At 36.3% G+C, this 13734-nt stretch overlaps 1 protein-coding gene across 1 annotated transcript in view; it reads left to right on the top strand.

The window, feature by feature from the left end:
* The first annotated feature begins 1524 nt into the window (after positions 1–1524).
* LOC139743031 (soluble guanylate cyclase gcy-31-like) overlaps positions 1525–13734 on the top strand; it is a 204556-nt gene continuing 192346 nt past the window's right edge. Inside the window, exon 1 of the mRNA XM_071653535.1 lies at positions 1525–1766. The gene's annotated coding sequence lies outside the window, so the exon portion shown is untranslated. The remainder of the gene's footprint in view (positions 1767–13734) is intronic.

Consider the following 13734-nt stretch of genomic DNA (forward strand, 5'->3'; position numbering starts at 1 on the left):
GGAAATTAGCAGCATTGCATTTTCATTATAGTCAAACGTATATAGGGAGGAAGCAAAACAGGAGATCGCCTTCATAAGAATAAGCAGAGGTTGGCTTGGATTTGGCCCACCTTCAGTTGTACAGTTACATTAGGCCTACTTATCACCATTTATATTTGCTGCTAAGTACATTATGTTCCACACAGGTTTGACATAAATAATAAATAATCAAGTAAGGAAATAAGTTAGTAAATAAATAAATAAATAGATGAATACATGAAAAGATAAACTTACATATATATATATATATATATATATATATATATATATATATATCTGTTTGGAAATCACTTGACAAAGGACATGCAAGGTGCCCGAAAATTTGTGTATTGAAAATAAACTGTTAGTGTACAGCATGATAAGTTTCCGCCGGAATTTTTCTGTTCTTCTGCTATTGATAGGACCTAATGTTTGACTAACACGTGGACTACGAATTACTGAATATAAATGTATATATGTAATATATATATATACATATGCATTTATGTATTCATGCTTGTGTGTGTAGTGTGTGTGTGTGTGTGTGTGTGTGCTTGTATTGATATCATTATCTATAAACTTGAGAAAAAGTCCACTTCTCTCTTTAAAATGGAGTTTGCAGGTGGAAAAATGCTTGACCTTTCCCGATCCAATCATATCGAAATCGAGGACAAAATGGCTAAGAATGAAAAAAAAAATGCATCACGCGTGCTTGTTCGTGCCTATCGTGTTGCTATGTCAATACACACACACACGAAGAACGTTACTATTCACTGTACTAATAACTACGTTAATCACTCTACTGGCTGTATCACTTCCCGCTAAGAAGTGGAGACGCAACCTTGGACTTTATATCATTCAGTGTCACTAATCACCATCCGATAGTCGCTGTGCTCTTGATGATAATGTCTGGGGGTAATTTTTGTGTCCGACCCACGTAAAGTGCATTGCCAATTCCGTTAGGTACACATCGCAGCTCCTCACCTGTTCGCTGGTATAGCAGTCCTTGTGCAGTTGAGAGGCTCTATACATTGTAGAGGGGGAAACAGCACTGACTGTCGATCGGACCCTCGTTTCAAGTACATCCCATTTTTCATATGACGACTGATCTCAATCCGCACCTGGGAGCATCAGCCAGAAATCCTCCTTCTCTCCCTCCCTCTCTTCCTCTTTCTCTTCCCCTTCTCTCTATCTTTCCATCTCCATTTCTCCTCTCCATCTCACCATCTTTGTTTATCTATCCACCTCACCCCACTCTCCTCCCTCCTCGCGCTGGGCAAACTGCACGTCCGCACCGCCAGAAGACTGCACTGCCACCAATGTGCAAGTAATACATACCCCTGCCCTTCCTTCGCTTTTTTCCTCGGGCTCACACAAAATGGTACAACGTTGACGCACGCTTTTCCCCCCTCTCTTCATAACGCTCCGTTTCCAACATCCAACACCCGACGGAGCGGCAGACAGCACTGACGTTGTCAGTGTGGTTGTCAGTGTGATGTACCGAAGCCGTGGCTAACGGATGGTTAAAACTTCCTCCCGTTTCCTTCTTGTGTGGATGCTCAGTTTGAGACGATCTCTAGTTCCTCCTATTCGCCATCGGTGTTCTCAATTCCCACACCAGGGGATCGGGGGAGTGCGTCCCTCCATTATAAGATGTTGTCTACCAGACGGATTTTGTAAAGCTTGTCACGCGTAAAGTTAACCCATTGTTTTGTCTGATCTTCAGTGAGGAAAAAGTCCCCGGAACAGTAAGTATTTCTACGTTTAACTTCTTCAGTGGTTTTTTTTTTTCATTGTTTTTCTGGAAACATTTGATTCTGAGTTAGTCGCTGTGGCCGTTTTAGTCCATCTTTTAAGTGCGTATACTAAGTTGTTTGTGTGTTTGTTTGCTTGTCCGCTTTTTTGTTTGTTTGTATGTGAATGTGTTTGTGTATGAATTTTCAGCCGGCACTGTTTTCTTTTTTATTCTTTCTTCTTCTTTTTCTGCGATGCATTACAAGCCAATCAAATTGTGATCATTATCATATCAATTACCCTGGCTGAGGTTGTGGGTACTTCAAATTATCAAATTATGGACAAGGCCCGCATAACAGGCTGACAGGTTGACAAATCGTTGGTAATTATTGCAACCACGAAACTTCTTGTAAAACGTCATGTTCGATCATATTATTAATGGGGTGTTTATTCTCGAAAGACAGGAAATATCAGAACGCAATTATCCAAAGGAAGGCATCTATCATCATTTCTGAGCTAGTCAAACTTTCCTCAGCTTTGCTCTGTGGGTATGAAAATTTAGATTTTATATGTTTTTTCATATACAATTTGCGTGAGAATTGTGGCTCTTGCTCATCTCATAAATCTCTTTTAATACCTTTTTGTACATCTCTTAAAGTGATCTCGTTCTTCGCTCATAATTTCATCTAAAATGTTTCAATTCTGTTTACATTTTGAAGACGCGTTTCATTTCTTGCTACCTGCCTGTTCCATGTTTTTAAGAAACTACATTTTAGCAAAGAAATCATAAACGTTCTAAAGGAGAGCGATAGCTGTATGCGGGCGATTGATATTCCAGTGCTTACAAAATTATGCCTCCTTTCCGTTTCCCTCCCACCTTTCGTGTGGTTTAGAAGTTTTAGCGCTATATTTGCTTTTATTTCTAATAGATAGGCCCTACATAATTCTTCTTCTTTTTTTCTCCTTTTTTTTTAAAAGAAGCATATATTTGTCTCATTACGGAGAGCATATACACTATGATAGATCAAATACGGTAATTGTCGTCGGGTCTTAGGCCTCGGAACTCTTATTCCCGTTTCATGGAAGGTTAATTGAAGGATTACGCTTTAGATGTAGATGAAAGTTATGGGTTAATTGTAAGATTAGGGTCAGGGTGAGGGGACTTGGTTGCTTAGTTGAAGATGGGGATGTGTACATTTTACGCTCAATTTGTTTTAAGGCGACCGAAGATTGGATGATACGATCAAAATCAAATAATGGCAGTTTCCCAAAAGAATCGTAATTTTGCCGCTCGTGGCAGTTGTAGTAACCTAACCACTGAATCTGCGGAGAGGAAATCGTCAAGGATCAGTGGACATTGGACTTGCGACCAATTACGGTCATACACCTGCAGAGTTCATACACTCGGGGCAGATTACTGACTTATAGTCACAAACCTCCAGTCATTTCCAGGTCGGTGTGATGTTGAAAAATGTAGAATATGCCAGTCTTATAAATCTGCAAGGAAAGAATGTAGGTCTAGACGAATATTTCTGTTTACTCCTACTTCCTGGTCAGGTTGATCACAATAAACAAATGTGGGTTCAGTACCAAATCCGGGGCCTGTTTCATAAAACTTGTCATCAGTGACATCTGCCACATTTCTATGACAGATTTGCTCTCAGCCAATCAGATGCAAGGATTTCAGTAGCTTGTCACATCTATGACAACTGTCACTGACGACAAGTTTTATGAAACGGGTGCCTGGACTCTGATTCCTGGTCAGAAATGACCAAAAATGGGTCAGTTCGGACCAAGGGTTGTCGAACACGTGAAATCTTAGAAATCTTGCATTCGGCCCTTGCATCTTAAATCACATCTGTTTTATTATTATTGTTATCACTATTATGATGGTGATGATGATCATTATTATTGTTATTATTATCCTGCATATATTCCACACTTTACGAGTAAATTACAAACATATCAGGAATTGAATGGTGCAAATTATCATATGCAAACAAAAAGCGGAATGTATACATGTGAAATATGAGGCATCTGCCTTTAGAAACACTGTTTATAGTGCGTTTAGATTCTCAGGAGCTGATGTATAATGTCATGAATTATTACATGTCTGGAATATAGACCTGTGCTGCCCATGTGTGTGCGTGTGTGTGTGTGTGTGTGTGTGTGTGTGTGTTTGTTTGTGGAGGGGGATGGATGGGGTGGGTAAATGGGATGGACATTTGAATAGCAAGTCAAGAAGCAAAATAAAAGTGCTGCACCACGTCATGTGGTTCCCAGAGTCACCAGTGTGTCCGAAAGCTTCTCAACCGACTATCTTTTTTTTATCAAATAAAATATGATTTGCCGTGCTTCAAAGCGACTAGCGGGGGTAAGCGTTTAACGTTGAAGATCGGTTATTTGACAGCTTGTAACGCAGGGCAAGAGAGACATTAACATCTTCTTTCTAGTCGGGTCCGAGTGAGGCCAGACGATCGAAGGTGAAATGTTTGCACTTTCAAGACATCAGTTTCACATGGCGCGAATTCGACTTTCTGTCATCACATATCTGAGCTGAAAGCGTTAACGATGAATGCATTCTGGTGCTTTTATCTCTATTTGTACATACAATGTATGTATTATTGAGGGGAAGAGAATGGCGGTAGAGAAATAGATAGGCTGGACGGGCGGTTGAAATGTGGCCATATCAAGCTGATTCGAGAGAAAAAGAGCAGACAAAATTTAGCTGCAGCTGATAGGTTCTATTCGATGCAAAACACTGTTGTTTCGAAAAGCCTTGAAAATTTTGATTGGAGGAAAGAAACAAAAGTATGAAACACCAATTGATGTTTTCAGTCCAGTGCAAATGACGTTTGTGACCCCCAAATGACTTGTCAAGTGGTAATGGAACCACTTTAACTTGTCCAATTTTTCACTTTTATCCTGATTCTCAATTACATGTTCAACTCGTAGAGATGCTGGCTACCGTCATTGTTCTTTTAAGTATAAGTGAAGTATATAAAGATAGTAGAATTTAATTGCCTTATGGGAAATGTCATATCTGTATAATATAGTGTACCCTGAACAAATCACCAATTTCAGTTTACAGTGACGCTGACAGCGCAGGAGTTAGGTGGCATAAACTTGTAATAAAACTTTCATGAGCATTACTTCATGTAATTTGAAAGTATGAAATTTGACCTTTAGAGTGTGGAGAGCTCGATAATTTCACAATATTAGCAAAAAGCCTTTACTACACATTGCCATGAAATGTAAAATACGCTTACACATGGACATGAACTTGTGTATGGAATGACGTGGCGCCCTGAAACGAAGGGTAATGCATGTCACGAATATCAGAATAGGAAAAGAATCCCGTCCGTCTGTATACTGCATCAGTTTATTGATTTATGGGGAAGAGCGGTGCGTGGACGCGGGTGTAATATCGGGCTTGACTGATGGAATTTAAGTGTGAGTGTCTTTGATGCGTTGTTGTTGTTTTGTTTTTTTTGACATTTTCCGTGGAGTTTAAAAAGTCTGCCGTGAGCGTTTTGCACATCTCCAGTTTACAGCTTTCGAAATCCTCGCTAAGCAATGATATGGACACAGCGCTGCCAAATCTTGCATTAGATTGCTGTCAATTACAATGCTGAATTCATGAAGAACTCACGCAGATTACGCTGGATATTCAGAAGATTTCTGTGCTGGATTTATAGGGAGAGGGAGATAATGCGCATACCATCCATGCGATAAGAGGTGTGAAATCAGTTTAGCAAGAGTATAAAATGTACTCTTGTTTTAAACCTACATTTTTATCCTTTTGTCGGCTGACGATCACTCGCTCACAAGTCTGTCGCTTTTAAATAAAAATATTTCACATCTCGAATCTCTCACCTCTTTGGACACTTCAAAAATTAAGAAATAATACCAGCTCTTATTTTTCTTTGATGCCTTGGGGTTTGTTTTTTTGTTTTTGACATTTTCCGTGGAGTTTAAAAAGTCTGCTTTGAGCGTTTTGCACATCTTCAGTTTACAGCTTTTGAAATCCTCACTAAGCAATGATATGGACACAGCGCTGCAAAATCTTGCATTAGATTGCTGTCAATTACAATGCTGAATTCATGAAAAACTCACGTAGATTACGCTGGATATTCAGAAGATTTCTGTGCTGGATTTATAGGGAGAGGGAGATAATGCGCATACTATCCATGCGATAAGAGGTGTGAAATCAGTTTAGAAAGAGTATAAAATGTACTCTTGTTTTAGATCTACGATCACTCGCTCACAAGTCTGTCGCTTTTAAATAAAAATATTTCACATCCCGAATCTCTCACCACTTTGGACACTTCAAAAATTAAGAAATAACACCAGCTCTTATTTTTCTTAGCGGTGAGGTGTTACTCTCAACTACAAAGAACTTTGCTATGGAAGTTTCTAAGTCCTCTCCACCCCCTTCTTAACTAAAAACAAAGAAAAAAGGTTGGAGAGAACAGTAGGAGGCGCACGGTGTTTTTTTTTTTCAATCTGGAAAGAAGTTGGCTTATCGACAAACATACATCTGCATACACACATACAAAAGAAGATGACAGACAAAGAACAAAGAAGTTATGTATCATATAAAACGTTATTGAAATGTTGACACGTGCCTTCGTTCCATGGGTCAAACTCGTAAAAAGCGGTTGATGTCTGAGATTTTGACAGTGTTGATTGTGTGTATTATTTTCGTTCTGATTCACGACCGCAAATTACGATCGTTTCAAAGCATTTTTTTTCTCTTTGTCTTTTGCCATACCCTGACTCCTCGCTTTTTACCATCGATGCTCGTTTTATACATCGTATTTACTCTTGAATATTGTGCGTGTGTGTTTATATGTGTGTATACGTATAAAGAAAGTATGTACTTTTTTCATTTCATTTGTTATCACTCTGATAAATGAGATGCTAGGTGTTTATATTATCAAGTTAAGGGTACGCATCAAATGTGATATCTTGAACATTTTTAAATCACTGCTCCCAATGATAAACAGTAGGGCCTACTTTTAACAAGAATGTACTTTAGGTTTCGCAGTTTATCCGTAGTGATTTTCAGCGTGCAGAAGGCATCTTAACTTTTAAATACCTCGTCAAGCAAAGTCATTTGCCCTGTAAATATGCGCATATTAAAATCCCTGTCAAACTTTCTGAGCGTCCTATTCTCTCTCATGATTTATTCAAAGATTTTAGACAAGATAAATTCTTCGATCCCAGTAATGATATTGTGCAAATTTTAGAATCGCTATTGGCCTAAAAAACAAATTGCACAAAATGCGTTGATCTCATTTTTTTTTTTGTTGAAAGGGATAATTCTCCTTGGTTAGGAAAGGATGTTGTATCAACCACAGCGAGGTGTCAAGTATTAAGTGTTTCAATCTTGTCGAAAGTAGCTCAATGAGATCTACTTTCTTCGTTTTGCCTACTTTGTCAGATGATTATCATGAAAAATAGGCAAAAAAAAAACCAACTAGATCTTAAAATTCAACTGTTACCTTTTTTGTTGTATAGTGATGTACTGATTATTTCGTTGCATCGTCCACGGGTTTTTTTTTTAAAAGCTAGCAGTTAGCTTGAATTACTAGATTATTATTAGATTATAAGATTATTGTAAGATTATAAGATTATCGTAAGAGTAATCTTTGGTTTATCATGGATAATATGCATGGTGCAGTTTTGATATGGAAGTATATTAAGTTCATTAGAATTATAATTGATGGGTGAAATATATATTATGGTGAAAGGTTAAACAAAATGAATACAGGTGGCATGTATCTTGAATACAAAACGTGTCTGAACAGTTGCACATCAATATAATGAAAGGATGACACGTTTTTATATCATACGATATGACTTTGGATGCAATGTTGTTTGTTGTTTGTTTTTGTTTTTGTTTTTGTTTTTTTAACCGGAGTACATCCGTTTTGAAAAAGAATCCGAGCATATTATGATAACAAAAAATGAATTTTGGCGTAATGCAGGATTTGTATTGCGCAACTTCAATGCTATGGTTTAATAGATGAAAACTCATGTTTTGTGATCATGGAATTCAAATTTTCATTTTGATATAGTATGTATTCCCTGTGTGTTTGATGTGATCAGATAGACAACTTTACCGAGTGTTATGAATGTGACATTTCATGGAAAATTACTGTCACGTTTGTAAAGTTTCGTTCTCTTGTGAACACACTTGAAGATCAATTAATTTGTGTAATGAAAATAATATATATGGAATTTATTGACATTAGAATGAAAATGTATGGTTTTCGATTGTGTCTTTGACCGTGTTTCTGACAGCAAGTGCCGTCAGGTCTGAAGTAAGAATATCCATGATTTTGATTATTTTGCAAAACATTCCAGTGTAATCAGGATTAACAATGTTATTGGTTATAAGTTTTTTTTCCCTTTTTCAAAAAAGAATGTAAGGAAACGCCAACAAGATATTGCTTTGCCTAACAGTGTTGTTCGGCAATATGATGTATTGTGCGACAAAATGATATATTGTTTACTTTTGTGTTTTTGACCGTGTTTCTGACGACAATTGCCGTCAGGTCTGAATTGAGAATACCTATAATTTGATTATTTTGCAAATCATTACAGTGTAATCAGGATGAATATTGTTACTGGTTGCAAGTTATTTCCCCTTTATTTTTTTTCCAATATATATATATATATGGAAATGTTATCAGGATGAATATTCTCACTGGTTACAAGTTATTTCCCCTTTATTTTTTTTTCCAAAAAAATATATATATGGAAATGTCAACAAAGTATTGCTTTGTCTAGCAATAGGATATGTCGTTTAGCAATGTGATGTTATTGTCTAACAATATGATATTGTTTGCGGTTGTGTTTTCGACTCACAATTTCTGACAGCAAGTGCCGTCGGGTCTGATGAGAATATCCATATAATTTTGATTATTTTGCAAAACATCACAGTGCAATCAGGATAAATAATTCTACTGGTCATAAGTTTTCTCCTCTATTTTCAAAATATATATATATTTACATATATAAGGTAATGCCAACAAAATATTGTTTTGTTTAACAATATGATATGTTGTGGTATGCTTTAATTGAAAATCCTGTAAAATTAGAGATGAATTGGATTTATGAATTTAGATTTATGTAACTGTTCGGATTTCTTTCTTTTTATTTATTTTTTGTTGGTGTTGGGGAATTACGCAAACTTAATATTATGATGTAATGAATGATATACATGAATATTGCAGTGATATCTTGTACACGACAAAAGTGAATTTCATTTTTTCAGTGCCGAAAGGCTATGCAGTTGCGAGTGTCCCCCCCCCCCACCATATTTACACAATGGAACAAAAGGTTTCCAGGGGTTCCAACTGATTATGTCTGTAGTGTGTATTAACTTCATTTGTCTGTATCATATTTTCAATACATGTGTAATCCTTGTTGGGTTGTACTTTGACCAGTTGAGGAATATATTGCATTTTATAAACGACCCCCCCCCCCATCCATTTTGTTTTTGAGATGATTATTACTACAAGTCTGATCCCCCTCTTAATTGTGACAATTTTTGGAAAGGTTACAAATTTTTATCCGTACGTTAGATCTTTATCGCTTGTCTGCATATTCATATGCGCACAACTCCTGCGTACTCATCATTCTGCCAAACTGGTGTAATGTGAAGTACAGTACTTGCTTGTACAGCAATTGTTCACTTGTACGGTCCCAGTATCGTCTGCACTAAACCGAGCCCTTTCCTTATCTGCCTACACTCGCAGCCACGCCCACGTCAAACACGCACACGTTAAGACACACACACACACACGCACACACACACCCAAATCTCACACTCTCAAGCACAATCATACTCTCGCATGTTAAAACACTGCTTACACACGCCATGCATACACACACTACCACTGTTATAATGATGCCATTGGCGGCATTGGTGTGAAAATATGTTTCGTATTCAGACCTCCGGTGTGCTAACAAGTGCCCGAGAAGGTAATTGGCCTGGGGTTTTTGGAGCTATTCTGTACTTATCGTATATTATTGATGATCCGGAAATTGATCGAATGTAATAGCCAAGCCACGTTTGTCCTTGTCTAATGTCGGCTCAAATTTTTGTGTATGTATGTTTTTGCTGTCGTCTCGGAAGCCCACAGAGACACTGGATTTATTCTTATTATGTTGTGTGTGATCTATGTCTTTTTCTGTCCATGCTTCTCAGTGTTCTTACTCACCTTATTCTGCCCTTTCTCGTTTCACGTTCTACGTCTCTTCAGCGATCTTCTGCTTATCATAATTTTGACGTCACCCATGTTCGTAGATTACTCCAGCGTCTTGCCACATCCCGGCGACTGGGTATTTTCTTGTATCGTCCACTTATTCACGACATCCTAGTTTTGTTAATAACGCAGACTTTTAAAAATTCGTCTCGTATTTTTAATTATGGCTAATTTTCTGAATGCTCCATTTCATTCCGTATCGAACGATGATTTTTTGAATTGTTTAGGAACACAAGCTTAGATTCTGACCCAGTTAGTGGGTTAACCAGTACACGAACCACCCCTTACGATGATTTTGTTACCGATAGCCTGAATACAGCTGCAAATGAATTGCCTCATGATCTTAGTAATGATTTCACTCAAAATATGTTGTGCAATTATATTACAGTGAATCAATGCAAAGATATGATTCATAATTTTTCTGAGGACACGTTTTCTTTGTTACATTTAAATATAAGGAGTTTGAATAAACATTTTGATGATTTAAAATTTCTATTAGAATCTGATGCAAGCCAGTCGCTATCCGTTATCGGATTAAGTGAGACATGGTTAGCTTCCAATACAGAAAATTATTTCGCAATTGAGGGTTATAATTTGTTTGTTAACAATAGGCTTGATAAGAATGGAGGGGGCGTTGCATTGTACATATCACGTTCCTTTGATACTATTGTTCATGAAGATATTTCTAGAATGGACAATGTTGTTAAATCTTTGTTTATAGAAATTCTTATCCCAGGATGTAGAAATCTTATGGTAGGCATTATATACAGACCTCCTAATTCAAACGCCAATGATTTTTTAACTTATTTTTCAGATCTTGATAATTCACACGTTTTCCGAAATAAGGATTGCTTTTTACTCGGCGATTTCAATATTGATTTGCTGAAGTCTGAGCATGATAATATCTCTAGTGATTTTCTTCACACACTTCTGTCCTCGTCCTTTCTTCCTCTTATTTCTAAACCCACACGTGTTACAGATCGCTCTGCCACCCTCATTGACAACTTGTTTTGTAATATTCTATCCCTCCCTGACTCTTTTATAATCCTTTCAGATATGACTGATCATTTTCCAATAATGACTTGTTTTACTCTTAAAACACCAGCTAATATTAAACCTATTTCACCTCTTTTGTTTAGACGTAGAGTTTCACCTGAAAAGTTAGCTAGTTTTGATGTGGCCCTGGAGAATGCTGACTGGTCAGGAGTATTTGGCAGCGATGATATCCTTTTGTAATTTTATGGAAACTTTTAATCATCATTTTGATGATGTAATCCCAAAACAAAGAAATAGAACAGAGTATAAAAAGACATCTAGATTACCTTGGATTTCCAGATCAATTCTTCGTTCAATTAATAGGAAAAATCGTTTGTATTATAAGTACAAATTGGAAAAAACTGAGCGATCAAAGAATAGATATACATCATATAAAAATACTTTGACAATGATTTTACGTTCTGAAAAGAAAAGATATTACTTTAAGCAATTATCGAAATATAAGTTTGATATGAAAAATACTTGGAAAGTCCTAAAACAGGCCATGAATGTTCCGAGTAAACACTCTGACATTGATAAAATTAAATTGAATGATGAATCGATTAATGATCCTCTTCATATTGCAAATATTTTTAATTCTTATTTTTCAAAAATAGGCGAAAATTATGCTCAAAACATTCCTGCAACAGATTCTCATTTTACTGAATTTTTAGGTCAGCGTAATTCTGATTCCATATTTTTTATACCAACTAACAGATTTGAAATTATTGATATAATTTCTTCTTTTGAAAATAAACGAAGTTCTGGTTATGATGAGATAGATAATTTCATACTTAAGGGTGTTATTTCCTCGATTGCTGATCCACTTGCTCATATATTTAATCTGTCAATTTTTAATGGTGTATTCCCTGATAAAATGAAATTAGCTAAAGTAATCCCAATATTTAAGGCAGGCGATAAGTTCGAAGTCAGCAATTATCGCCCAATATCATTATTATCGTCATTGTCTAAGGTTTTAGAAAAACTTATTTACAAGAGAATGATCAAGTTTTTGAAGGTACACGATGTTTTTACGAATTTTCAGTTTGGTTTTCGTGAGAAACATAGTACTACGCATGCTCTTTTGCATTTTGTTGATAGAGTTGTTCACGCAATCGATAACCATTCTCATTTAGTTAGTATTTTCTTGGACTTCTCCAAGGCCTTCGACACTATCAATCATGATATTTTACTTTATAAGTTATCCCATTATGGAATACGTGGGAAGGCCTTGGAGTGGTTCAAGAGTTATTTAGTTGATAGAAAACAATTCGTTACAATTAAAAACAATGATTCCGTTGTCAGAGAAGTTAAATGTGGTGTCCCACAGGGAAGTCTCTTAGGGCCGTTATTGTTCATTATTTATATCAATGATTTTTGTCGCGTATCCGACGACCTCTCTTTTATTCATTTTGCAGATGACACTAATGTATTTTTTGCCCATAATGATATTGATTTTCTCGCTCATAAAATTAACATTAAATTGAAAAAAGTGACAAATTGGGTCAGGGCCAATAGGCTATCACTCAATGCTCAAAAAACAAAATATATGCTTTTTAGAAATATTGTTGATAGTTTAAGTACAAATATAGTATTAGATGACTCTCATCTACAAAGAGTCTCACATATCAAATTTTTGGGTGTCATTGTGGATGAAAAACTTTCCTGGAAATCACATGTTGATAATGTCTGCAATATAATTTCACGTAATATAGGCATTGTAAATAGATTGAAATTTCATATTCCACAAAAATCATTACTTATGCTATATTCGTCGTTAATATTGCCTCATCTTAATTATGGAATATTAGTTTGGGGCAACACGCATCAGAATTTATTAGAGAGGGTGTTCCTCTTACAAAAAAAAGCTCTCCGTGTTATCTGTTATTCCACTGTACGTTCTCATACAAATATGTTGTTCGCCTCCAACAAGCTCTTAAAAATTGCAGATTTGTTTTTGTTTAATTTAGGGCAATTTATGTACAAGTATTGTAATAACTTGCTTCCGTCTATTTTTGACTCTATGTTCCTAAAAAATCAATCATTTCATGAATATCCTACTAGGCGTTCCAATGAATTTCACTTACCTCTTTTAAGAACGATTTTTGCTAAAAACACACTTATTTATGTAGGCCCAAATTATTGGAATTCTTTGAATCAAGACATAAAGAACGCTCCATCCATATATTCTTTCAAGAGGAGACTGAAGTCTTTTTTATTGCAATCGTACGACTCTACAATACCGAATTAACCATTTGGCCTTTTTTGTCAGTTACACTTACCTGCTCACTTTGTCCCCTCTTCAAAGAATTAATGGTATCTTTTTCCTGGATGCTCGCAATGTTGTCATCTATGCCATTTTGCCCATAGCGTCTTGAAGTTGACTTTCCGTATGTTACTCCTGTTCATACGTCCCTCTATTTTCTATTTTCTTGTCTTATTTCAGGCGTCAAAATATTACTTTTCCCCTACAACTATCCTCTTATTCTCTTGGCATGCTTCTGCCGAAGATCGCTGTTTCTGTTGTTCTGTTTCTGTTTCTGTTGTGCATTTTTGTCTGCTATTTTGTCTTCAGTTTGTCAGTCTTGTCCATCCCGTTTGTCTTGTACAACCTTTTTTTTTTTCAGTAGTTGTCTCGTTGTCTAGTCCTGTTTCATGTTTGTTCGCG

Source organism: Diadema antillarum, unplaced genomic scaffold, assembly GCF_040938485.1.
Source record: "Diadema antillarum isolate AM-2024a unplaced genomic scaffold, OU_Dant_1.0 seq00001042_RagTag, whole genome shotgun sequence".
Classification (NCBI taxonomy): domain Eukaryota; kingdom Metazoa; phylum Echinodermata; class Echinoidea; order Diadematoida; family Diadematidae; genus Diadema; species Diadema antillarum.